The sequence below is a fragment of the Thunnus maccoyii genome, chromosome 7 (genome assembly GCF_910596095.1).
Source record: "Thunnus maccoyii chromosome 7, fThuMac1.1, whole genome shotgun sequence".
In the NCBI taxonomy this organism is placed as follows: Eukaryota; Metazoa; Chordata; class Actinopteri; order Scombriformes; family Scombridae; genus Thunnus; species Thunnus maccoyii.
The window spans coordinates 20,471,256-20,497,250 of record NC_056539.1 but is presented as its reverse complement, the minus strand read 5'-3'; the positions used below and the strand labels follow the sequence as shown (position 1 = coordinate 20,497,250).

General features: G+C 40.1%; 1 long non-coding RNA gene across 1 annotated transcript; it reads right to left on the bottom strand.

Moving 5' to 3' along the window:
• Positions 1–6,643: 6,643 nt before the first annotated feature.
• LOC121901080 lies at positions 6,644–15,854 on the bottom strand. The gene is made up of 3 exons (XR_006097176.1): positions 15,783–15,854; positions 7,538–7,643; positions 6,644–7,201 (listed from the first exon to the last, which is right to left on the bottom strand). It is a non-coding gene; the product is annotated as an uncharacterized LOC121901080 (long non-coding RNA).
• Positions 15,855–25,995: the final 10,141 nt, after the last annotated feature.

The window sequence follows — 25,995 nt, the reverse complement described above, 5'->3', positions numbered from 1 at the left end:
TGCCCCGAAGAAGCACTTCCCAAGAAAATTCCAGCATGAACTGAACAAACTGTTCCAGCTATGACTTATCAAACCCCACAACGAGACCATTCTGCCTTTTGACCCATAAACTTTCCCCATTATCCCCCAGACTGTCACCAACTTATGATCCATGCTCCATAAAACACCCTCATTCATCACCTTCAATTAAATCAATTATCATTTCTGGGATAAGATCGTGACAAATCACATTGCTCGATGGGCAGGTAGGCTCGGGCCATTGGGGGCATTTGGACAGGCAAAATGAGACAGGGGACAGATAGAGTCATCCTTCATGCTAAGTGGGATTGTCCTGACGCAGGCTGAGATAGACCCCGAGGTGTAATGGACCTCTTTGCCTTGACTTCCTCTGGCCTCAGCGACAGTATGGGGCGGAAAGCAGACCTGGGTCAAACAGCAGCTGAATAGTTTTGATCCAAAGTAAAAGAGCTGCCATTTTAAAATTACAAAATGATTGATGGGACAAATTTTAAAATGTGCTTTCATTTTTCAAGCCGCAGAATTAATTTATTCATGTTAAAATAACAAGTAAACAAGTAATATTCATGATACAGTATGTGTATTTGTATAAATGTTCAACCACACGACCCTTGAAACATTTCATTGACATTGGGAATGTTTTGGATGTAAATCATTTGTCGTGACAACCGAGGTGATGCCCCCTCAGAGCGAGCCATTGCAACAACAATGAAGAAACAACCAAGAAGTAAAGTTTCTTGAGAATTAGAACAAAATGGTTAGAGTACAAAAATAAGGTTTCTGGAAAAAATAGTAAAATGATAAAAATAAAATACTATAATATGGATGTATTCAATATTCTAAAATACAGCAACTTAGCACAACAAAGTACTATTTCTACTGTGTGTCTTTATTTAAGATTTTAAATTACTATTAATGTCTGCACCAGGCTTGAAAAACCTTTTTGTCCTGAAAAACACAACACAAAATCAAAGTGTCAACATTCACATTGACCACCTATCAACATTGTTTTACTGCAGAATGTTACACTAAACTTCCTGCATTGAAATTAAATGTTTCTAGTTAACGTAAAATGCTGTTGCATAAATGGTTTTCCGGGCAGCATTATGGCATATTAGCCAATGTAAATTAGGTGCATGTGAACGTATCTGTAGGACTCGATCATTGTTCCTGACTGACTTTGTGATCTGAGTTTGTGTCAGCATATCTAACCATCAGGTACACTCAGGAAATCCATAAGAAACAATCTTGAGGACTTTTAACTTACATGTTGCTCTTCTGCAACCAAAGCCTATCTTCTATGAACCTGTTCCCTCTGCACAGTGTCCAGGTTTGAGTAGGATGCAGCAGCTCATTTTGTTCTAATGGTTCAAGCAATACAGTATAAAAATACATACAACCATTCCCTTGAACTCTGACCTGAACCTTGTTCATGCAACTTTGACTCATTTCGAGTAATATCTTTACAAACTCAGTTGGACAGTATTGAGTATTGTGTCTCAACTCATCCACATGTTGTCTTGATATCTTATTAACAATGTTCTTAAAATCAAAATTATTGGAACTACATCCAGTATCCTTCAACTTATTTACAGCTCTCAGTACAACTTGAGTCTTACTAAACATGCTCTGTTCCACTGGTTCCAAAAATAAGCCCAGCCTTGACCCTTCTTTTTTGAGTTACTATTGACATATTTCAGAAATCCCTCTCTCCTGCTGGCGGTCTTAAAAAATGTTGTCTATACTTATCTGATAAATTATATGAATTGCAATAAATTATTATCTGATTTAAGGTCATGACACAGCAGACAGCTTTACTTTGAGTATTAAACAACCTCATAGTGCTGAAGATGGTTATTGTTCCATCCTGACGCTTCTAGACCTACATACTGCATTTGTTATTGTAGATCATGATATGATCTGAGTTGTTTAAATTTTCTCTTGCAAAAGTGCATTTCTTTGCTGTAATAGTGAGCTTAATCTCTTCCTCCTCGGTGTACCTCAGGGGTCAATTATGGGACCTAGTTTTTTTTTATATTCCTGGAACCTAATGAATAGGCATATATTATTTAATATTTATGCAGATGGTGGGAAACTATGTATATCCTCCATTCATTCCTGTTGATGCGTGGTTGCTCCAAGAGATTGCTTTGAGGAAATTCTGGATGTCTGATAATTTCCTCCAGCTCAATAATGGTAAGTATGATCTATTTTATCTCCTGATTTTGTTTCTCTTTCCCTCAAGCCCATTATTACTCTACTGGCCTATTGTTATGTAAACTCTCTCACTCCCAAATTCTGGTTTTCATTACTTCGGAACTGTTGAATTTCTCATTGTCCAAACTTCACAAAGCAACCTCTATACCATTTTTTTGTTTTTGTTAAATGTCAGAGAAAGCACATCTGTGGACATTTTCTTGTTTACAGTATTCATAATATTAACAGCAGGAAACTCCCAGAAGGAAACTTCTGCTATGATACACATTCCAGTGTTTCAGTAAAATATAACTCTAGTTGAGCCAAATTCACATTTCAATTCAAAGCAAAGAAGAATAGACTCTTCTAACTTTCTGACATTTTGATGAAACTGATGTACTGATGGCAAATATCAGGTTTTTTTTTTTTACATGAGTCAGAACTCCCTCAAAGATTTTCAAGTAAGGCATTCATCACTATTAACTAAATGCTTAAGCCCTCACTCATCACCTTTTGGGACCCTGAAACTTGTTCAAAAACAATCAAATGTGCCATATTGAAAATTTAAACTTTCTCCAGATTCATGGTTTTCATCCCATAAGAGCAGTTTGTTCCAGAATCATCCAGAGGGAATGGTGGGAGGACAGTGGTCTGGTCTTAAAATGCTTTCATGGGAAGGAGGGACAGGGGGAGAAGACAGCCAGAGAGAGAGAGACGGGGAGATGAGAACACATGGGGTAAAAGGGATTTCCTGAGGCGATGGTATCAATACGTTTAACATGTCCTCTCTGTTTTACTATCGCACCACTGGGTTCCCACCCTCCTTCCCCACATAAAACACATCATCGAGTCCTTCCTTTACTCTGCAGCTTGCAAAGATGTTGACGGATGTTGGTTCGAACTCAAGGATGGGGATAGTTGCCAAAAGCTAAGTCTTATCTTCTTCTTAACCTGGATCATGTTTGAGGAAAAAAGAAAGTAAAAAAAAACACAATGACCCTTGGACTAAAACATGTAAGGTCATTTCATACTGCAATAACTCTTTTTTTCCAGAGCAAGCAGGGAAAGAGTTAAGTGATGCAATAACAGAGCTTTTAAATGCCACTGAAAAGATCTTGCAAGATGAGGGGTAAAACCAAAGTTACTTCTGTGTCCCTGATTGATTGCTTGGTCTACTGATTGTACGTGAATCATGAAGATCATCTAGATTAATCTTAGTTGGTATCAGTTATTATTTGTATTGTTTTGTTGGCCTTCTTCCAAACTGAGCAACTGACAAGTGGCACACACATACCTTTGCAGGTGCGGGATAGTACATATTATCCACATCTGAAGGTGAAAAATTACCTCAATGATGCATGTTCGTTCCCAGTTCTTCTTTTTATTCTATGTAGAAATAACCAATAATGTTTTATCTGCAGATGGTCTTTTTCAGGTAGCTTTCTGTGAAACCTCCCATAGCTTTTTAGTTGTATGAGAGATGTCATTGACACACTGGGACACATGATGGTACCTTTCATTTCTTAGATGCCTAAAACCATGTATTTAATTAAAACAACCCTCTGTGTATTTGTGTACAGGCTGTCATAGGTTCATGTTTATATTTCACATCCTATTTTGCTAATACAACTATGAAAAAGGCATGTTCCTACTCTGTATGTAATTTTGTTTTATTCTGCACTTGACATGTCTATCAAGATTACACACAGTACATTGCAAATAAATTTTAATGGACATTAACAAAATTCAAACGTGACAAGTTAATTCTCCAAATATTTCCTTTCTCCACCACAGACACCTGTTTCAATATGAATAGGCCTACCAGGCAATGTTAATACTTATTCAGGGTAAAGCCCTCTGATGAATTTTACAGGGAATGTTAACGATGATGATTTTCATGGACTTTTTTTCAATCAAAATATTTTCATATTGTAAAAACGATTAACTGTATTGATTTGTAATTATTTTCTGCCCATTAGCTGTAATGTGTTTCTGTTCATGGGGTAAGAGAGAGAGGGGGAAAGGGAAAAGAAGGAGAGAAGAAAAGAGATAGTGCCAGAAACAGAGGAAGGGAGAAAGATTGAGTGACAGAGAGAGGCAGAGAATAAGAGAAACTGAAAAAGAGGGAAAGGAAAGAGGGAAATAAAAGGGAGGGAAAGTGAGGTTGAGGCCTGTGGTGGATTGTGGGCTGGGGCTGCTGCTGCCTCAGCATAGTCAGCCGACCGGTCTAGCCTGAGGTGATATGTTTTCCTCAGGAAATATCTGTGGAGGCTAGTGGGTCTAGCACTGGGAGCCCTGCCGGCTGTAAGCAGCCAGGGAGGGGAGGGGGGAGTGGGGCTGAGGGCTTAGAGCTGCCCCAGGAAAAGACCTTCTTCCTGGGGTAGGGACGGGAGTGAGGCAGGCTGAAACACAGAGATCCAACATGGCAGCGCTTTGCATGTCAAGGTGTATATGCTGTGGGTGCTGAGTGGCATAAATAAATTAGACATGAAGAGCTCTTAAATTCTTTTGAACAGATTTCCAGCTTTTGGTCAGTGGGGCATTGTCTGCTTATTTTCTGAGATTGCTTATATTCTGTGATTTACCGCAAAACCACAATGTTAGACATGAACATATTGCTTTTTTCAGATGAAAATCATGCATCTGCACTAAAGTATGTTTTTCCAGAATTAAAAAAAGAGAACTGTTTTTTTTTTACTGACATACATGCATTTTAACGTGTACAGGGGTCATGAGACTCACTCAACACATGAATGGTCATGCAAACTTTCTAAAATTATGCAGTGATATTCTTATGAAATACAAGTTATTTACATATTTGGAGCATTCTGTCATTTACTGTGCACTGTATGTATGTGCAGATTGATCCTGAGCATAGCAGAAGGTTTTTGACACAGGAAAGAACAGAGCTTGCTATGCTTGGCTTTTTCCCAATAATAAAATAACCCTTAAACACTTAAGATGTCAACGTTACCATGTCTGTTTAAATGTACCGTGACTTGTGATCTGTATTTTATGAGCAGACTTTCAGTCTATGAAATGAGACAAAAATAAAAGTTAATCCCCAAATTAAATCTTCACCACTTGTAAAAGTGTCTCCTCTTACAAAAGAAATAATAACACAAAAGGAAAAGGATGGTAACTGAAATTCTTGGTTGACAAAATGAGAATCCTTCTACTGAGTGGATCTAGACTTAGCGGCACTGGACAATAAATCTTTGGCAATGATTTGTTTTCCTTTCAAATGATGCGAAACACACTGCTCCCAGTGTAATTAAAAAGATTTATTTTCATCTGATGAATTGGAGTGTCTAGACTACTCAGCATATCTGATACTGTTCTTCACTTGTGTCGTGTGATCTCAAGTAATCCAGGAAGTATTTGAATGGTTTATTAACGATTTCCCGCAATATAGAGACCTAATAACTAATATGTGATGGATAGAGGAAAAGGGCTCCAAAGTGGGGGGAAAAACCCATGCTTGGAGTCTCCAAAAGCCCCCTACAGCAAGTCCATCTGTATGTATGTGTGTGTGTTTATGAATACACAGGTGTGTATGGATGACAATATCTATGTTTACACTTTGGAATGGTACACATGAGTGTGTATTGGTATAGATATGTTTCACTGTGAGTGTATGTGAGAACATATGGATGCTCATGTCAGTTTAAAATCTGTGTGAATATGTGAAATGAGCATGTGCGTGCAAATATATATGTGTGTCTGTGTTTGTATGTCTGTGTGAATGTGTGTCCTGTAATTCCTCCCCTGTGCAGATTCTAGCAGAAGACTTCCAGGATCTCGGTTTGTTGATAACAGAGGGATCGCATAGGAGATTATGCCTGGATTTCCGTGTTTCAAACTTCATCAAACAGCCAGCACGGAGGGCCGAAACAGGATGCACGTGGAAGCTAGCTCACAAATACACACATACATGCAGTCACAACCACACACAAGCATACATATGTGGAGAAAAGTACACACTGTAGAAGAATCACTTTGTGTTCACATTCTGGAATATAAAGAAAACAAATTATGAATATAATCATAATTTTCTCAAAGTATAAGAACCATATGAGAAGTTTCTTTCTAAATAATACACATATGCATAGTTGCCCTTGAAGGAAAGTGGGTGACAAGTTAATTGTTAGGAGGAACTTCAATTTTATAGCCTTGAATCTGTCTGTTTTAGAGATTGTAAATTATGAAACTTTAGTAAATAATTTTCTCACAACAGGTGCACAGTGTCTTGGAAATAATGTCCCACAGTGTTGTATAATATCTAGGAGAGGAGTGTTAGTGTGACTGTGCTATAGCAAGAAGGTTTGTGTAGGGTTCATGAACAATATGAAGTAAGAATACAGTTTTTAACCAGCAGCTGCACTCCAGAACTGTAATGCACCTGAGACATAAACGGTGTTTATTTGTTTGTGTTGCCCTGTGTTCGAAGTAGGTTACAATATTTTAACAGAGGAATACAAGGCCTTTCTAACAGCTGGCATTTCCAGAGAACAATGTGGTACAATTAACAATGTTCAGGAAAAGCATCAGGCATTATGTATTCCTATCCACATTCAAAACATGTTCATTGGCCCTAATACTAATCTTGCAGATCAGCTGGGGCATCCTTAAAAAAATCACTTCCAACATGTTCATTAAAAGTAAACAACAACATCCTCTGTGTAACACAAAGTGTATTTATTGCACTAACAATACTCCTGGGGTGATATAAAGGCTACCAGTTCTCTTGACCTGGGTTTCATTTATTTATAGTAATTACACAAAGGACTCATATGTAATTATGTCTTCATAGCTTCACTGCTTGCCACACAATCCCTGGTTTCTATGTGTTGCTATCAAGGAAAACAAGCAAAGTTTTCTTGGTTGATGGGAGGTTGTTTACTGTGAGACGGGTTTTGAAGCCAAAGCAGGTGAATGACTCAGTGGTTGGAGAATCTTCTTGTGCTGCTCAAACAATGCAACCAGCCTGTAAATAGGAAACCACCAGGAACACGGCAAGAGGAAAAGATGTGTTACTGTTTATGAAAGGTTGCAAATGTTGAGGTACAAACTTTCAATTGTGTATTTATGTCTTTATGTTTGGCTGCAAGTGAGCATAATAAAAGCTTTTATGTTGTTTGTTTTCTTTTATGTCTATTCAAGTCTGGATGCAATACATTTTATTACCGTGTACACCTGTAGCTGCCAGCAACCATTCACAATGATATGAATCATGTTTGGAAATGTGTTGATTTAGGCAATTTTATGTGTTTAAGTGATCGTGCATGCCTAAGTGTAATAACAAGTACGAGACAAACAATACCTTCATTATTTTGTTTGTGCATGGGTGTATGCGGTGCTGGTCGAGTTCCTCCTGGCTATCTCAGGAAGAGATAGAAAGTCCAGGTCCAGTCTTGATCGATGTGCTGCTGTGTTCAGAGGAAGCAACAAGTGTGTGAGTGTATGAGTGTGCAGGGTGTGTGGAGGGAAAAGGGGGGCAGTTATTTTGGAACTGTCCCGACGGAAATGGGACCGAACCCAAGGAGGATGCAGATAGAGTTGTCAACTCACATACAGACACACACATGAACATTTTCAAGCGTGCACACATACAGCAAAAGGAATTTGTGAAAAAGAAACTCCAATGTGGCTGGATCATGTTGACATTTGTTATCATTACTTTGCAAACAATAACCAACACAAAAAAATATTTGTTTATTTACTCTGACATGCTATTACTCCCATACCTGTTTTATACATAAACCCCATGTTTGATGCAAGATAATGAAGTAAATATTCAAAATTAATTTGAGCCATTAATACTAAACTACTGTCAAGGTTTATCTTTAGTTGTCTCTGTTCACACAAGACTCATTACTGTAGTTTAGTGATTCCAAAGCAGGAAAAGCATGTAAATATATTTTTTATCACTGCAAACTTATACCAGACCTAATATTAATATACTGTTAAACAGAGTTGTTGACTTACAATTCATTATGGTTCAACAATGAAAAGTTTATGATACTGAGAAGACCAGTATCAGAGAGCCAATATCAACTGCAGGGTTAATACCATAATTACTTGAAATGGAATAATAATCTTAAAAATAGGAATACTTGCTGGGCAGTGTACGATGTACGTTAGACCCAGATCAGGAAGCTGGATAATGTGTGTTGTCCAGTTCATAATGACTGAAAACCTTATCCTGCATCACAGTCAGTCCGAAAGAGTTCATCAAGACACACACACACACAAGCATGTACACACAATCTCTCTCCTTTCCGTGGGCACACATTTTGTACTCTTGCACACACACAGCCACGCACACACATACACTGTACGCTCAAACAGGATCTGCCTAGTCTCCCTCTATTTCCTTTCAACCCAAACAGATACAAATGAATTTATGAATTCGGCCAACTGAAAAGACTCCAACAATTGAAATTTTAAGAAACTGAAAATCTCACTGGCTTGGTAAATCAGAGTGAAAAGATAAGATGTTCAAAAAGTGGGAAAACGCCCTGGTTTTGTGTTTGACGCTTCATTAAACAGGAAAGATCATTTTCTATGTAGGTGGCTGATATTCTTAGTTCATTCATGTGCTCTTTTTTATTTTCCTTCAGAGAGGGGACCATAAATCTCTACAAGAAAACTCAAACTGGAGGAGTTTTTCCTCTAAAAATACTCTCGGTTTCCCTTGTCAGGGGTGAGAGGGCTTCACGTGTGGTCTCACCTTAAAGAAAAGAGTTAATATCACAGCTGGAAGGTGGCGAACCTTGTGGTTTGTGCCCAAGCAGAAACCAAATCTCACCTTCCTCCAATAAAGAGGAAAAAGAGTTCCCCTATCTTTCACTCTCTTGGTGAGCAAAGGCATGTTTTTGCTAACAGCTTTTGAGGAGAGACACAACTTTCATGTGGATCTTGTATCTCTAAAAAGCCAGCCATGGAGAGTGTTGCAGGAAAACCTCCCCTCCCTTTGTCCTTTGAGAGTCACCCCCACCAGCATCTCTTCATATCCAGTACAGCGTCATAAGTGGTGGTCAAACCACAATGTTTTCTCAGGGTGGTTGGTTACACTGTTCTCCTCCCACGGTTGCTAGACCATGGCAGGGGAAGAAGCTTGTTCAACATGTTTCCCGTTTTAAAAAGAAATGTCTGCTCCCTCCCTCCTTCTCCCATACCACCCAAGTGTTGGGGAGACTCCTATGCCAAGTGGGGGTAGGCAAAATGTGTGCAAAATTAATCTTGTGACATCACATGATTTAGAGTGCTTCAAATACAGACTGCCGATGTGTGTCGGGTGCCCCAAAAAGTAATTCACCTCAAACAGTGGTGGTCCATAATCTGGGATACATTAGATATGTGCAACCACAGAAGCAGAACTTTGTTCCACAAGACTTCAGAGAGGTACAGACATTTAAATACAGAGAATGGTTCTTCAGATAATTTTTGTAAGCTTATTGCTGCTGCTGTAGTTGGGCTGTTTTTCTAGGGTTTGGCCATTAAGTAATCTGTCATTTAGACTAAATCAGTGTTCAATTTAATTAATGTATATTCCAGGTTGGAAAACCTCTTCAAAGCAGGAGTTAGATTGGGACTTAGACTAAAATTTGGTATCCAGTATCATTTTGCGAATAAAAGAAACTTGCACAACCATGATCACTAGATGTATCTCCTTTGGTCTAGTATACAGAGTTATCCATTATTATCACAGATCTAGTTTTATCTCACATAGGCTTAGACTCTATAGACATGACTGCGACCCTACCAGTAGACTGATAATTGCATTGCTCATTTGAGCTGGTTAGAGCCACAGAGGCTATATTAATTGCCTTTCTACTTTAACCAAAGCACAGCTTTCAAAGACTCAAAGAGCATCATTACAGGTGAGGTTACTTGCAATCAAAGATGGGTTTGCTTTGCCACCCTGTAATCTAGCACAGCTCCTTCTTTCTCCTTCTTTCTCACCTGTAGCACACTGCAATGGAGCAATGGAGGAGTGCATATCCCCATCGCCCTCAAGACCAACAGTCGTTTCTGCTACTGGCTTCAAATTTTCAACTCTCTCCAGACCTCATTTGATAATGTTGAACTTGAGGTGGGAAGTGCAGCACTTTCCTATACATTTACCAAAGGTCTTGGGGACCAACATCAATTTGCCAAAGAAACGCCAATGTTCACTGTTTGCCTATGAGATATAATAAAGGTTATACATATGTTGTAACCCTAGCTCTAGAGTTGCAAGTTCTATAGTTGCTGACTCTTGATAGGTTAGGATTTTTAAAAAAAAAAATAATACAGCCTTTACTGGATAGCATTCCTGATTAGCTGAAAAATCACGTGCACTTTTCACTTCGCTGCTCTCCAACAGTGAGCAGCAAAGTCTGTAGAGCCCAATAGAGTACATCCCCTTTATTTATAGTATGAGAGCTACAATGTGGAATCTTCATTCTCTAGTACACCTCAGTGATATAGGCTATGGAGCGATGCAGACATTAAAGCTACACCCCTCCTTCCCAATCCAATCTGTCACTGTGGTTATTACAGTCTTGGCCACAATGGGACTGACCTTCACCAAAACTCAATGGATCTGTATGACACGCACACACCAATCCATCCACAAAATCACCAAGCTTTGCCATCAGCAGGCTTGTGGAGCGTAACACCTCACCATTACTAGAGAGAAAAAGAAGCCTACACTTTCATAGACAGTCGTCTCTGATACAAAATTTGTAGATGTGGGTACAAATGCTAATAATTGATTGCACACTGAATAACTGACGAGGTATTATCTTTGAACATTAAGATTTGCAAGATCTAAACAAGTGTCAACCAATACTTGTACTTGTACTGTACTTGCCACAACTGGAATCATTTTTGTGTGGAAGCCTCTTAGCCAACTGCAACAGCCTTTAGACTATAGTTGCATTCACTATATAATACTAGGAGAAACTGGTTAAGACATAAGACCTTTAAAGTAAAACACGGGATCCAGGTGGGTGCCTTACCTTTATCTTAATGCCACAAACACTAAAGCTGTCTTTATGCACAGAAAACCTACAACTAAAAGGTCAAGTTCAGCTCTCTTTTTATTTGTCACTTCATCAGCATTTAAGCTGCTGTAACCACCAACTCTACTGTCATTAAAAAAAGAGCCCATTTCTATTTATTACCAAGAGTGCCTGTGACCTCCACACCACAGCTCAGGAGATGGTGGTAGGTTCCTCTTATTTGGACGAAGGAAGTCAATTAATTCATAAATACTTTAGCACGTTTACAGTAAGGCGAGGGGAAGATGGCTATTGATTGATCCCACTAACACAGCAGCCCTCCCCCTCCCTCCAAATAGAGTACCTTAATGAAGCAGGGGCAAGAATAATGCAATCAGAAAACAGAAGAAAACATAATGATTTTTACCCTCAGTTAAGTGGACAAGGACTTGGAATATGAATTAGCTTGTAGTAAGGAGGATGTTAAGGGCCGGTAATTGGTATCTGCTGAGTATTAGTGATGGTAATAATCTATTATTTCAGTGAACAAAGGCATGGACAGAAATTATGCAAAATGAGGACAGAATTCACACATTTTCTTTTGAAAAGATGTGAATTTTGGAGTAAAAAGCTGAATGAATTCTTAAGTGTATAGAAAACAAGATGGAAGGATGTTCAATGGAAAAGAAAAGAGAAGCTGGATGGCTCTAAATCCTCCTGTCCTGACCTCTGAGGAAATTTGGTGAAACAGCAGAATAAAGTGACCTCATTTTTATAGCACTAAGACGGTCACATCTATGGCGACCCAAACAGACCTGAGCATCACAGAACTCAGCACTTCACAGAAGCAATTTTCACTCTCCAGTCACAAACACGAAGTGATAATGCAGAATCTGTGAAAAATATCTTCAAAAGTAAAAAAAAGGCTTTTCATCATCTCTCTTCTGTCTGTAGGAAAACAACTACCATATTTCATAGCTGCTTGACAGGGAAAATGGTAATTGAATGGATTAGTCTTTTAGCTCAGCAGTGAAAGAGGAACCCCTTCCATTGGAAACAGCTTTTCCTATCAGGAAAGTCCATGCTCATTGGGCTATTACATCTACTTAGGGTTATGAATTACCGGCAGCCCATCAGCCAAGCAATACCTCCATAGAATAAAATATGAAAGCACTTTGAAGCCGATTTTATGCCGTTTAAAAACCCATGCAGATAAATGGACATGTGAAACACTTCTAAGGCCAACTAATGTGGGAAATATTGAGCTAAGTAATTGCAGTGGTTTCATCAATAAGCTCAGGAAAGTAGATCATTACAGTGAAATGTGATTAACACAGAAATTGTAGGGTAGGGGTGAGAGGCATATAGGGAAATGGAATAAAACAAGTGTACTACATAATTTACATAGCACAAATTACTGTTGATTACAAAATGATCAATGAATTGTACATGCTGATTGAACATGATATGCTAATGGTGACTTTTGTTAGTGCTACCTGAGAAAGAGCTCTGAGCTTAAAATGTGTTACTTTAGCTGCATGTAGGGATACATTCTGTGATTTATTTATAATTCCTCTTCCCTCACTATGCATGCAGGTGCACAACTATGCAGTGAACGAAACACACTGCCAATGAAGGTTAGAGACAAGATATTTGGCCTTTGAAGTCTTTACTGTAGGCGACTGTGATACAGTAAAACAGTACTCGACAACAAATTAAATGAAAGTGATTAGAAATCTGAAAAAAATAAGATACCACAAATAAGAGTTAGATCAAACATACTGTAAACATGAATTAGTACAGTAATAAGAAAACTGGATTCACAAAAGTATAGACTAGCTTTCACATAACTTACACTGTCCCTGATGCCTGGACAAAACAAAGTATCAACAGTTAAGACCAACATTAAGTTCCCTTAGAAAGTATGAAAACATGCATGTTAGGGTTAATACTCCTGTCAGTACCCCTGACCAAGGCACTGGCAAAAAGAACTAGAGTTGATGCCTGGGTGCATTAAAGATTAAAGAAAACCTTAAAGAATTAAAAAAATCTTAAAATTAATACAGTAATTATTAATTACTGTATTAACCAGCCAGCGCAGTGCATGTCCCCAGGAAACGGTGGTGTGGCGAGCGGCATTATATCCTCACATAGGAATAACACCTCACGCCCATACACTGACCGGAGTGAGGATGCTTCATGTCTGCACTGTCTCCCACTGTTCACATCGCTCTGCTCAGGACCGGCGTATACAGCTCGCCACTTGGGTTTATGTTAGTGCTGCCAGTGGTGTTAGTTCCTCCTGAGTCCCGACTCATTTTAAAAAAGATGAGAGAGAGCGAGAGTAAGAGAGAGAGCAGTGGTTGAGCGAGCTAGAAAGTGGATGAGGAGAGTGAGCAGTCGGAGTGAGAAAACCGATAAATGAGAGGAAGAAAATGTTATTTTCTGATTGTTTCATGGTGCTTACAAATAAACATGCCCACCTCCCCACCCTGCACCTCCACACAAACCTGCAGAGGTGCGCTGCAATGCCTGATATTGGTGCAGCAGCTACTAAATACACATAATACGTGTATCATGGGAGTAAGATAAAAAGAAAATAGAATTACTGTAGTTTAAATCTTTTTTTTTCCATATGTTTTCATGTATGAAAAGACTCAAAATGAACACTGAAAGCAGACTACTTGATTACTATAAGTGAAACAGTATTTGTATGGGAATGATTCTGTCCTGAGCTGTTTGATCTATATAAGCGGCTGATCACTGTAACCGTGATCACTGTAAGTGGTTTCCACTGTAGTAGGAGGGCTGCGGCGACTAACCTATAGCCAGTCATGCTCAGTGAGGCAGTCTGATGACATGTCGAGGCGGCGCAATCATTCATCGGGCTCCACCTAATCTACCCATACAGTCCAGTAGAGGGCTCCGCCTGTGTTAGATAGAAAGAAGGTTACGATATTGTAACCCTAGTTCTATAAGCACTGGCAGAGCCCTCTACCTATGGACCCTGCTGCTCCTACACCATCCGCTGAGGTGGTTTTCAGATAGTGAGCAGCAGTGAGATGCTGATTTTATAGTGTGCGAGACACATGTAATCAGTAGGTGCATCCTCATTGGCCGGCTACATACATGCAAATTTCAGTGGGTGATTGTGTATATGTGACTGGAAGAGAGTATTACCCATAGAGCCCAGTAGAGGGCTCCACCAGTGCTTATAGAACAAGGGTTACAATATCATAACCTTCATTGTGGCTAGCTTGATAACAATTAACTGATTATAGAAAAACTAACAAATCACCAATCAACAATCACCAAAAACTAAAATAAATACCTACACATAATGCTCCGCCAAGAGCATTTGAGGAGTAAATACAAGTTGCTTGTTAGTATTTCACAGTTGTAACGATAAGTGCATTTCACCTTTTCATGATCAGTGCATTTCATTCCACCATTCCACCTGTTTTTATCAGTTTTAGATTAAAAAACCTGAATTAGTGCCACTGATTGTTTATCTCAATGTGCCCAATTCCTAATATTTGCATAACAGTATAGAGTGTGGGAACGGGCATGAATTAGCATTTTCCTTTGCCAATTTTCTGGAAATTCACTTGAAATATGTGCTACCTTTGGATGGAAACTTGAAACTTGAAAAAAAAAAGACTACTCCTTCTATAATTCCGTGGGATTTTTAAAATGTAACTATATTGTTATACATTTAGCACAAATTGTTAAATTCCACCTGTGTCCTTGTGTCTTGCCTCCTCAGACAAAACACAACCAATGAAAAAGAAGAAAGTGTGTGTGTTCCACGTTTGTGAAAGTTCATACACCTGTGTTTTGTTTAGTGTGCGTGCCCATTTCTAAAATATACAGTAAGTGCGTAAGATTGTGTGGAAAATGATGGAGGGAGAAAATGTTGGATGACAAGTGTCTATGTGTGTGTGTGTGGACAGGCGGGGGCCATTTGTTCTCCTACGGGCCCCCAGAGCAATCAGTCGGTCAACGGAGGTGGAGTCTGGCTAATTTCCCACCCCTCCTTTAGACCCCCACTCGTTCCCAAGACGGATGCTTTGGGTAATAAGGCTAATCAATACACTTCCTCACAGACCCCCCCCCCCCCCACCACCACCCTGTCCCAAGACGTTATCAGTCATTTGTCATCAGAAACGTCACTTGTTCTTATCAGGCATCACCATCTTGTTTACATGGTGCTGCTGCCTGCCTCACACATACACACACACACACAATGAGGGGGTCCCCAAGCAGTATTGCTAATATGTATATACAACAGGCACACATATACACCGACTAGCGCACACACACAACCACATATTAACGCTACCGCATGCTTATAAATAAACTCACTCACACACAGTGATCACCTACATACATACATACCTACCTACATATTCATACACACACAGCACATTGCAGAATTACACAATTACACACAAAACATATTGAGCACCATGTCAGCACACTAATAGACACACCTACTCCAAACACACACAAACACATACGCACACATGCACACACACACACACACACACACACACACACACACACACACACACATACCTCCCAGGCAGTGATGAATAGACACATGGGTGCTCTGTGACAGGTTACACATGCACAGTGGTGTCAGGATCTATACGGAGAAATTAATCAACAATGACAACAGCGTCAGCGGCTTCCCTCTCTCAACCCACAGCTCAACATGCTGTAATTTGCCCTGTATGATTACCCCAGGGTCCCAGGGGCAACTGGCAACCCTTTCTTAATTAATTAAGCATTGTGCCGATGGGGAGGTGTCTCAGGAGAGGCACAAAGCACTATGTCTTTACCTGAAGTCACGTTTTTGTGTAAGACTTTTCTGAAGTTCTGTAGCCACATCTTACTTTAAGGCAGAGACTGAACTGTGGATGGTTTTCAGTCTCAGTTGCTATTATATAAATCAACTACTCATTACTTTTTCATTAATACAAAGTAGTAGCCTAGTTAATAACTGTAATAACTATCATAAGACTCAAAAGCCAACAACTACATCCGTAAATGGCTGGGCCTCCCTCGAAGTCTTTGCAACACAGCACTGTTTGGGAGGAATACCCTGAATCTTCCATTGAAATCCATTAGCTTGGGCTACAAACAGGAGAAGGTGAGGCTTGTGTGTGAGCTGAGAGACTCATCTGACCTGTCTGTCCAAAACACCAAGGCCCAAGTTCGTACAGGACACAAGTGGAATGTAATGCAGACAACAGACCAAGCCATCAATTGACTGAAACACTAGGAGATTGCTGCAGCCAGGCAGGGCTGGTTTTGGATGGGGAACAACACCCAAGATGCTGTCCAAAGCCACAAAGAAGGAAAGGAAAAGCGTTGTGATCTCTTAAGATGTGAAGATGGAAGAGAAAAGCTATAAAATCAGAACTGTGAGCAACAAGGAAGCTTGACAACCTGGGAGGCTGTGATGAACAGGGCCGTTACGTGGGGGAATATGTGGAGAGTGCCCCAAGCGAGGCTGAGCTTCCTTATCAGGACCACGCACTATACCCTTCCCAGTTCCCGGAACCTGCACCTCTGGTACGGCTCAGAGGAGATCTGCCAACTCTGCGACTCCTAGAACCTGAGCTTGCAGCGCATCCTTTCAGGCTGCAAGGGGGAGAAACAGAGGAAGTTGATGCCATCCACTTTATCGGAGAGATACCTGAGTCTAGGACAGGAACTTGACACATTTTGCTCCCTAGCAGGTAGAGGTGAAAAGCGGCCATCTCTTTGATTTTTTATTCCCCTGTGGCACGGATGCTGATTGGCTGTAGGGGTGGTCCATTCCCAAGAGGAGAGAGAGATGGGAGGAGGTGGGAGGTTGACAGTGTACCATGTGACACCATTGTTTGCCTCCAATAATGATCAGGGGACTCCAGATGATATGGGAGCCTTTGATGGATGACTAATTTATCAGTAGCTGTCTTGGCCTAACGATGGTTAATGATGCCACCGGTGAATCGGCCTGGGTAAACTGTCAAAGGGGAGGTGATGTGTGCTGTTTGAAACTTTTTGGTCCTTTTGGGCAATAAATCAAGTGGAAAAACAACTTTGTGCAAAAGTTACTCTGCGATACACTGAAAATATATTCCTTGAAAAAACTTCATTACACAGTGATGTTCAACATATGCATCAATAAACACTTGCATGAATAAAGCCCAGTTTTGTCCCATGCAGAAAAAGAATGAATTAGGGTATTCAGTGAAAACTTTCCATTGCAGATTTATTTAGACCTGAACTAATATAAACCTTTGTCCTGTGAACCCTGGATGCCTATGACAGTATATATCTGTTGACACCATAATCATAATACAAAACAACAATACAGCCATAACTATCTTTCATTGTTAGTCATTTGAGCCAGGGAGCACACTTGGTTTTAATAAGTAAAAGAAAACAAGGACTACTTTCAACAAAAGGACTTGATGTCTCTATGGTGTGGAGACCGTATCTTTCATCATACAGTTGTTCCAAGGCCTCCGTGCCATTGTTTTTCTAGTTATTCCTCTCTGGTTGTGGACCCCACTGGAAAACAGGTGAGGCAAAACAATCACGCAACCTCCCATCCCTCTCTCCACATTCAACAATAACACTCTGACTGTATCTTTCAGTGGTAAACACAGTCCTCACATGCAGACCCCAGGCGAATGGTGCTCCGGAAACAAATACATTGTAGTAGGCAGAGTAGGGAAATAAAGACAGAGGCCAAACTGTATTGGAAATCGGAAAACATCCCTCTCCTCCCTTTGAAAGAGTCCTGGTGATGAAAATATGTAATATAAATAAAGCTGTGGACGCTTTGAAAACCAAAGCCTTCCTTCCTGGCCCAGTCCTCTGCGGGGGGAAACGCCCACTTCTGAGCCCTGCTCTTAAATTCCCAAAGACCACTCTGTCATCAGGGTCCCAACTGCTGCTTTCAAACACGCAATGGCCAGACTCACTTCCCCGTCTTGCCCTCTCTATCTGCCCAGCTCTTAGTAACTTTCGCCCCCTCAGCCCTTTTATGTGTATCCCCCTCCCTGGACAGGAGCCTTCCTCCTCGTTATGTCTGCTTAAATACCCCCCAAACAAGCTCCAATTATTTCACCCATGACGTGTTTGTGGCGAGTGAGTGTCATGACTCTGATCTGTCCGTTGGTGCTTTAAAGTGGCTCTGATATTGGAACCTGACTGGCGGATGCAAGGGAATACATAACGACAGATGACTGGCTGATTGGCGACAACTATGAAACAGCTCATTAAAGCCAAAACCACACTTAAGGTTTGTTTTGAATCTGACTCAGGAGCCTTAGTTTTACCACTCAATTGATTCATTTAATTGTATAGTCTGTTCATGAGAGCTTTCATGTTGGCTGTAGTTTTTCTTGGGATTCTCATCATCTTCTCATCATCTCCCATACCACACAGCTAAATCAATAAATAAAGGTGTCATCAATGGACACTAACTCAAGCAACTAAGGATATGGACATCACAGTGCCATGCACACTTTTTGATTGAGAAATGATCACTGGGAACTGGTGAGTAAAAGAATTGCCGCAATGAGTGGTTAGTGCCAATGATGGAAATAAGACTAAATTTAAAAAAGTCACAGACGCCACCTCCAGTTCAGAATATTAGTAAAAATACATTCACTTAAATATAATAGTTGTAACATTTAAGGAAAATCTAAAGCAATGCCATTTGCAAAATATCCATCTTGTGTGCACAGTTTTGGAGGCAACCAGCTGAAATATGCATGCACGCATAAAGTCAAATGTGACATTAATAGTCTTAGGCAGCATTACAGAGAGGACTGGGAATTTTTTTACTGAGAAAGTGTGATGCACACGTTCACATTCATGCACATACCAGTATACTACACAGCACAACGGTGGAGAAACAGGATGGTTTATATGTGTTTATGTGCAACCTCGCCCAAAAAACTCTTGGATCATACATCAAATTCAGCCTGGGACACAAACCGGGCCCTGTGGTGACCCTCAGTGGCAGGGTCCCTAATGATATCAACCATCTTGGCTCAAACAAGGCAGCGGTTTCCACTGAGGACAGGCCTTTTTGATCTATCTGCTGAGCTGGTGGAGTGGATGGGTCAAGGGGAGAGACCAGCTGGTCAGCCCACCGGTCAGACTTATGATGAACTCCAGTAAATTGCAACTGACTCCATGTTCTATCATCTGTTGAGTTTCTCTGTCATTTAATTGAATAGTTTCCCCCCCTTTTATTTTGCTGTGTCTAGCTCAGAGGTGGTCTGGATGTAGAGGTTTTTAACTTCAAACCACAAACTTGGATGATGCAGGTTCAAGTAATAATTTTTGTTCACATAGTATTTTACAATTGTAGTAAAGTAAGGGAAACACACTGTATGTTTGATTTTTTATGTATAGTAATTTCTATTTTAATTATTGTAGTTGCTTTGCATTAACAAAATTATCAATAATTAATCATCTATGGTTATTTTAATATTTATATAGGCAACTAAGAAGAACCAACACTGAAATTACAGGTGCCCAGGTGATTTCATTTGTTCTCACTTCACCACTCATTGAAATATTATAATTCCTCTCATGATTTTTATTGAGAGTAAAACTATTATATATTGCCATATTTGATTCACACTTACTGGTTAAACTAAATATAAGTAAAATTTATTATTTCTTCTTAATTTTTATTATTTTTATTTAACTTAATGATTCACTTGAAAAGTATTTATGAAACTGTATATGCATATATATATATACATATTATACATATTTTATGCATATATATCTTGTAAATATGTCTGATATGTCAGACAGACCAAAAAAAAGAAAAAAAAAGACAATAACTCGAAAGCTCTTTATAGCTTCCTGCAAGAAGAAACTATTAAAGTGTAACACATTGTCTGGGGGTCAGGCTGAAAATGTGTGAGGAAGCACATAGTAATCAAGTGAAAGAGAAAAAAAAAACGCTTCGTGAGAAACAGACGTAAATAATGGACCAGGAAATGGGAGATCAAAGCTTCTGAGTCGGGCCCCCGTTTGTTTTCATACTCACCCAGGCCTTGCAATAAAACACGCAAGAGTCGCACTTCAGAGGGAGGGGGGTGACGCAAGGAAGTGCCGAAAGCGGTTACGTCCCATCCTGAGGATCCCGTGCCACTATCCCCATGTTAGGGAAAGGCGTCAGGTACAGCACTGTTTACCAGGAAAAGGGACAAGCCGCACAAAAATGTTCACATCAGAGGGGACTCTCAGTGGCCGGGGCCATCTTGTTTAACACAGGCTGTATGTGTTTATAAAGGAACCTTTTCCTTATCTCTTTGCTTTAAATGGCACAGAAAGATCAAACTTAGAAATGAGGACCATGGAGTGTGTATGTTTGCATGCCTTTAAGTAAGCGAGGTGGCGTCAGTGGGTTCCCAAGAACTGGTACAGGTTGTGTTTACAACCAAGACGTCAAAACACAACACAAAACACACAGTTGTACAGTAAGACTGTATTATGTACACTGCACTCCATTTTCTCAGTAAAACACATGCACACACACACACACACACACACACACACACACACACACATGCAGCATCCTGAGAGGATGCTTTGCACACATCCTACCTTGTAAAGTACTGAAATATGAAATATGAAAATGAGTCATGTTCCTTTTATTATAGTTTCCGAGACAAACATTTGCTAAATGCCATTCATCTTAATTCAGATTGGTTTATTTCAAGGATTATCCATAAAAAAGTGCACTGTAAGGGTTAAGGGCTGGGTTAATTTTCCCATATGTCTGGGGTTTAAATCTTCTTCACGTTAAGATGACCATAGGGAATGAAATGAGAGCACACGTGTGTGTGTGGATGTTTTTCATGCAAAACACTAATAAAGCAACTATAAACATTTCATCATCTTATTCCACTGAGTATGAGTGGTTTGCCTTTTTGATGGTCAAATGCTAAATGTAGGCTGGTTGGTCAGCAGATAAAGCCTCTATAAGGGTTCTAGGTACTGATGTCTCTTTCATCTGCTCTTTCTCCAGCTTTACTTGTTTTCAAATAATGTGTCAAAATCTCTCAGTTTCAACAAAAATATCTGTGACAAGTTACACTTAACATAAAATTATCCTCAGTGCCTTTCAGCTTTATTAGAGGATAATATAGAGAGAAAGAATTACATTGATCACAGATTGAGACTGTGAACTGTGGTCATCAGCTGAAATCAAACTCACAGCGGCATCAATTAATCGGTCAATCTAGCAGCACTTTTTCTGCAAGTTTGCAAAACAAGGTTCTTAATTTTGGCAATAAGATGGTAATAACTGAGAAAATTGTGCAGCACTGTGTAAGACATACATTACAATGTAAAACATTAATAGTGCTTAATATAAAACTTAAGATTAAATAAAGCATTAATAAATTTGAATCAATAAGATAAGCTGGAATAAATAAAGAAAAAAAAATTCATCACAACAAAACTGGTGAGCATAAGAAAAGTATTAAGGAAAAGTAAAAAAGTGCAATCTAAATACATAAAAGTTATCTGAATAAAAGTGCATTTGTCCATTTTCACGGCACAGATAGGTAGCTCAGTTGTCTCTGTCGCTGGCATCATTTCCTCACGTCCATCTCCTCCTGAATGATCCCACCTTATAGAGAGGTAATAAAGCAATGTTCAGTAATTGTCTTTGCACTGAATTCCATTTCTCTGAGTGTGTATGTGACCTCCAAAATCAATAGCATTTTGGCCCCTACTTGACTCTGACCTCAGTCTTTTAATAGTGTTTTGATATGCAGGCAAATTAATTCTCCTTAATGGAGTACAGGGGGTCAATGGACTTTGATCCCATTTGGGCTGGAAGGGTTGCATTTAGCTTGCTGGACTCCTGGATGTGTGTGTTCGTGTTTGTGTGTGTGTATGTGTGTGTGCGTGTGCGTGTGTGTACGTGTATGTGTGTGCACATGTCAAATTGTGCCAGGCAGCCTCACTCCACTTCCCAGGACCCTTGAATGATCCCCCTGGGTTCAATCCACAGGAACTAATAGCTGTATTATGCACAATTTCAAGATAGGACCTGTAACGTAGATTAATTATCTTGCCATTACAATGACATCCTGTTTTACAAATGTGTAAATATCCATCTTAAGCAGCTGAATTTGTCTACCTCGAGTACGTCTTTCATTCTCTGCAAATAAGCAATACAGGCTGAGCAGGCAAGCTAGATGGATTTCGTGGGGAGCCCATTGACATCCAAATAAATTCAAGTTTGGGGAAGCTTTTCCAACTGTGTAGTGAATCTAACTCACCGCGCTCCTTGCCTTTCCAGTCCATTCGTATTGATTCCAATCTCTCAGCCTTTTCCAATAAAGCTGGGTTCATGAGTTCATTATTACAAGAATGGAGGTGTAATTGGCTTTCAGGCATATAAGAGGCTATTTGCACTAATCTATCCGGTGGGGAGATGTTAACGGCCACTTTGAATGGCACAGTGTGAGCCAACTTTGCTCTGTGGTTCTATGGTTTTTTGAGCTATCAAGTCCGTCAATAAGCTCATAAAACAGATAAAAAAGAGGGTTTACTGACATTTTAAGGAAGAGGAAGAGAGTGTCATTACAAAATATGACACCCAGTAATCAGTAGGTGATTTTAGGGGGGGTATTGTCCCCCTTGTTAGCAAAATGACCAAAATGCATCCCCCTTGTTAACTTGCCACCCCCCCTCTTCATCCCCTAGTAGTAGAGAGAGTACAGGGGCAGAGGGGTTGTTTAGTTGAACATGTTAGTCTAGTCTGCCTGACTCATTGATCCTTTATTTGACTGAGGCTTGTGCAAGTTAGAAGCTATGACCCGGACCATAGCTCTGAAATATCAGTAGCCCAACTGTGCTGTGTATTGATAAATCCATGGCACTGTCCGTGACTAAAGTAGCAGATGGATTTGTAATTGTGCCTTCTTCTCTCAGTCCTGCCCTTCTATCAGTTTCATCTTGGGTCTATAATATTCTCTAAACTATATACTGTAAATACTCGGTAAAGTCAGTAACTTTGAAATATACATCCACCAAACAGCAGGTGTTACGTTCACTAAATGTCTCAACAACCACCTCCCGTTAACATTTATTCCCATTGAAAACACAGTGTGGGCTTACAAAAGACAGATGCAAGCTGGTGATCTCAGGGGCCAGCCAGCCAGCCAGCCAGCACTGCTCTCCCTTCCACGTCTAAACAGCAAGATGGAGTCTTTGAGAAAGATTCCTGGCTTTCTGGCAGAGCGGTATTTTTTGGCTACAGGAGGGCAGGCAGTCTGGGTGTTTGAATCAGGGGGAGGAGAAACAATGGATGGATGGATGTGAGATGGTGGGGGGAGGCCCAGGCGGTTGTGGTGACTTCCTATGATGAAAAGGTCAGTGGCACCTGTAAATCTGAGCAGCTGGAAGAAGTACAGGAGTGGGGGGAGGAGGAAAAAGGGGTTTAGCTGTTCAGCCAGCTCTCCACTGCCCCTGCTGCTTAGCAAGAACGCACACACACACACACACACATAAGCACACACATTTGTGTTATTATACTCATGAGGATCTAATCTTAGCATTAAACTTCCCCACCACCTGTCTAGTCTTAGCCTGACAAACATTTGTTCTGGACCTACTTCTAATTAGAATCATAAGCCCAAATAAAAAACCCTTAATTAACCTCTCCAAAAGCCAGAACATTGTAAAATGACTTCACTTTACAAAAATGTGAACTCTCTGAAGGTCTAAAATTTAAACAGCTTCATACAAAGGTAGGAAAAGTGCACACACAAATACACCTGTCAGCATGTACAGGTTTCCTATTGAGTTTCCTCAATAACATTATATAGCAGTGATGATTGGAATGTTTAAGGCAAGTTTGGTCTGAAAAAACATGGCTATTCCCAGTGCAGACGGGTATCACTACACAACTACTTTTGTAGATATTTTTCTTTTTGTGATAGAACAGCGGAAAAAGACAAATACCTAGAAGTATTAAGTCAAAAGCAGCTTAAAACTCACGGGTGTAGTTTTTAGAATGTTATGTAATGTATGTATGAATGTTATGTTATTATGTTAGAAACAATACATTTTTTCTTAGCATTTCCTTGCTGTATAAAACACAGAACATTAAACTCACTGTGTTGAATAAACACTGCAAGCATAATAAAATTGTTGATATATTTCAATCAGCGTCTCACACATACACTGGGGCAACACTTCACACAAATGCAGGTGCAGATACATGTGTGTGTGATCTAGCCATGAGTAAGTGTGTGTGTTGCTGCCAGTGTGGATTTACTGCCCACCCCTCCAGGGCAGCTGGGTGGCGGTGCTGGGCAAAAAAGCCTGGTCAAGGCTGCTTCCTCCTCCTGCAACCCAAAAGGATACAGCCTGCTGACAGATACCTGCTCTGAGCTGACAGAACACTTCCTCCTCCAAAATATGTCCACATTACATTTAGCTGACACACTGTATCCAGAGTGACTTAACAAACGTACACTCAGTGACTGTTGCGGCATGAAACCTGTAATGTTTGTGTCACACAACAGCTGTCTAGACAGAATAACTACTGGTAAAGCTGGAAGAACAGAATAAATGTATTTTCCCACTGTATTTAATCAAATTTATGTCATACAATATTTGACATCATAATAAGTTACCCTATAGTCCATGAACAATTTGCACTTTACTTTTGTCTTCTTAACTAGTCCTGCTCTCATACGTATGTCATTTAATGAAGCACTTAGAATATAAAATTTTCTTCTGTCAAGAGAAAAATCACTGCTTGAGTCTAGTGCCATTTGCCTGATATATTCCAGAGAAACTTATCTTGGTAAGTAAAGGAATTTTTTACGGCCATTTGCAAAAATGTTTCACTTAGTTTAGGAAAGATAGAATTTAAGCCTGAACATGGGACAAAAATATTTGCAGCCGCCCAACAGTAGCTGGCAGCCTGCTGTATTTCTAGCTGCTATATTTAATCCCAGGACTGTCCTCCAAATACAGACCGAGTGGTGGCCAAGAGTTAAACCACATTCTGAAGATGCACCCCAGGACAATAGACCCTCTACATTTTCAGGTATCAGTTGCAGGGAAACAATCCTTCCTGACCTTTTTCATTTTTATGACACACAGCCCACCAAGTATCCTTAAGTTGTCACTTATGATTATCTTTAGTGTTTGTCCCCCCCTCTTGCTCCCCCTGTGTTTTATTTTTTGGTGGTTCAGACTGCAAGCTCTTGGTAATGCAATCCCCCATTGCGCACTTCAGTGTCAGCATTCCTCATGGCTGTCCAGAGAGCTCTGGTCGCTGTCCTGTCACAGGAGCGCATTGTTATTTTGGAAGTAGCATGTGTTTGTCTAACCAAGGCTCGGGTTTCTTGGTTCTCCAGTGCAACTCAACTGGCTTTGGTCTGCAAAGGAACCATGACGGATGACGACCCCAGCAGCAGCCATGTGAATCCCCCCCCCCCCCACACACACACACAGTGCTCTCCACACATTCCTGTTTTTATTTATGAGAGCCAAGACGAACAAGAGAGGTGTGCAGCATTGGTAGCTGTGGTTAAGTGGTCAGATTTCAGTTACTTGGGTGATGCTAATTTAAGTTGGTGCAGGTGTCCAGGTTAAATATTGTTGATATGAGTGCAACTTTACCTTTTCTTGATCTAATGATATGGACTGTTTTTACAAGTAGGCCGAGATGGTGTGCCTTAGTTTAATTTAAATATCCATCACAAGAAGAGGTCTCTAACTAGGTCTC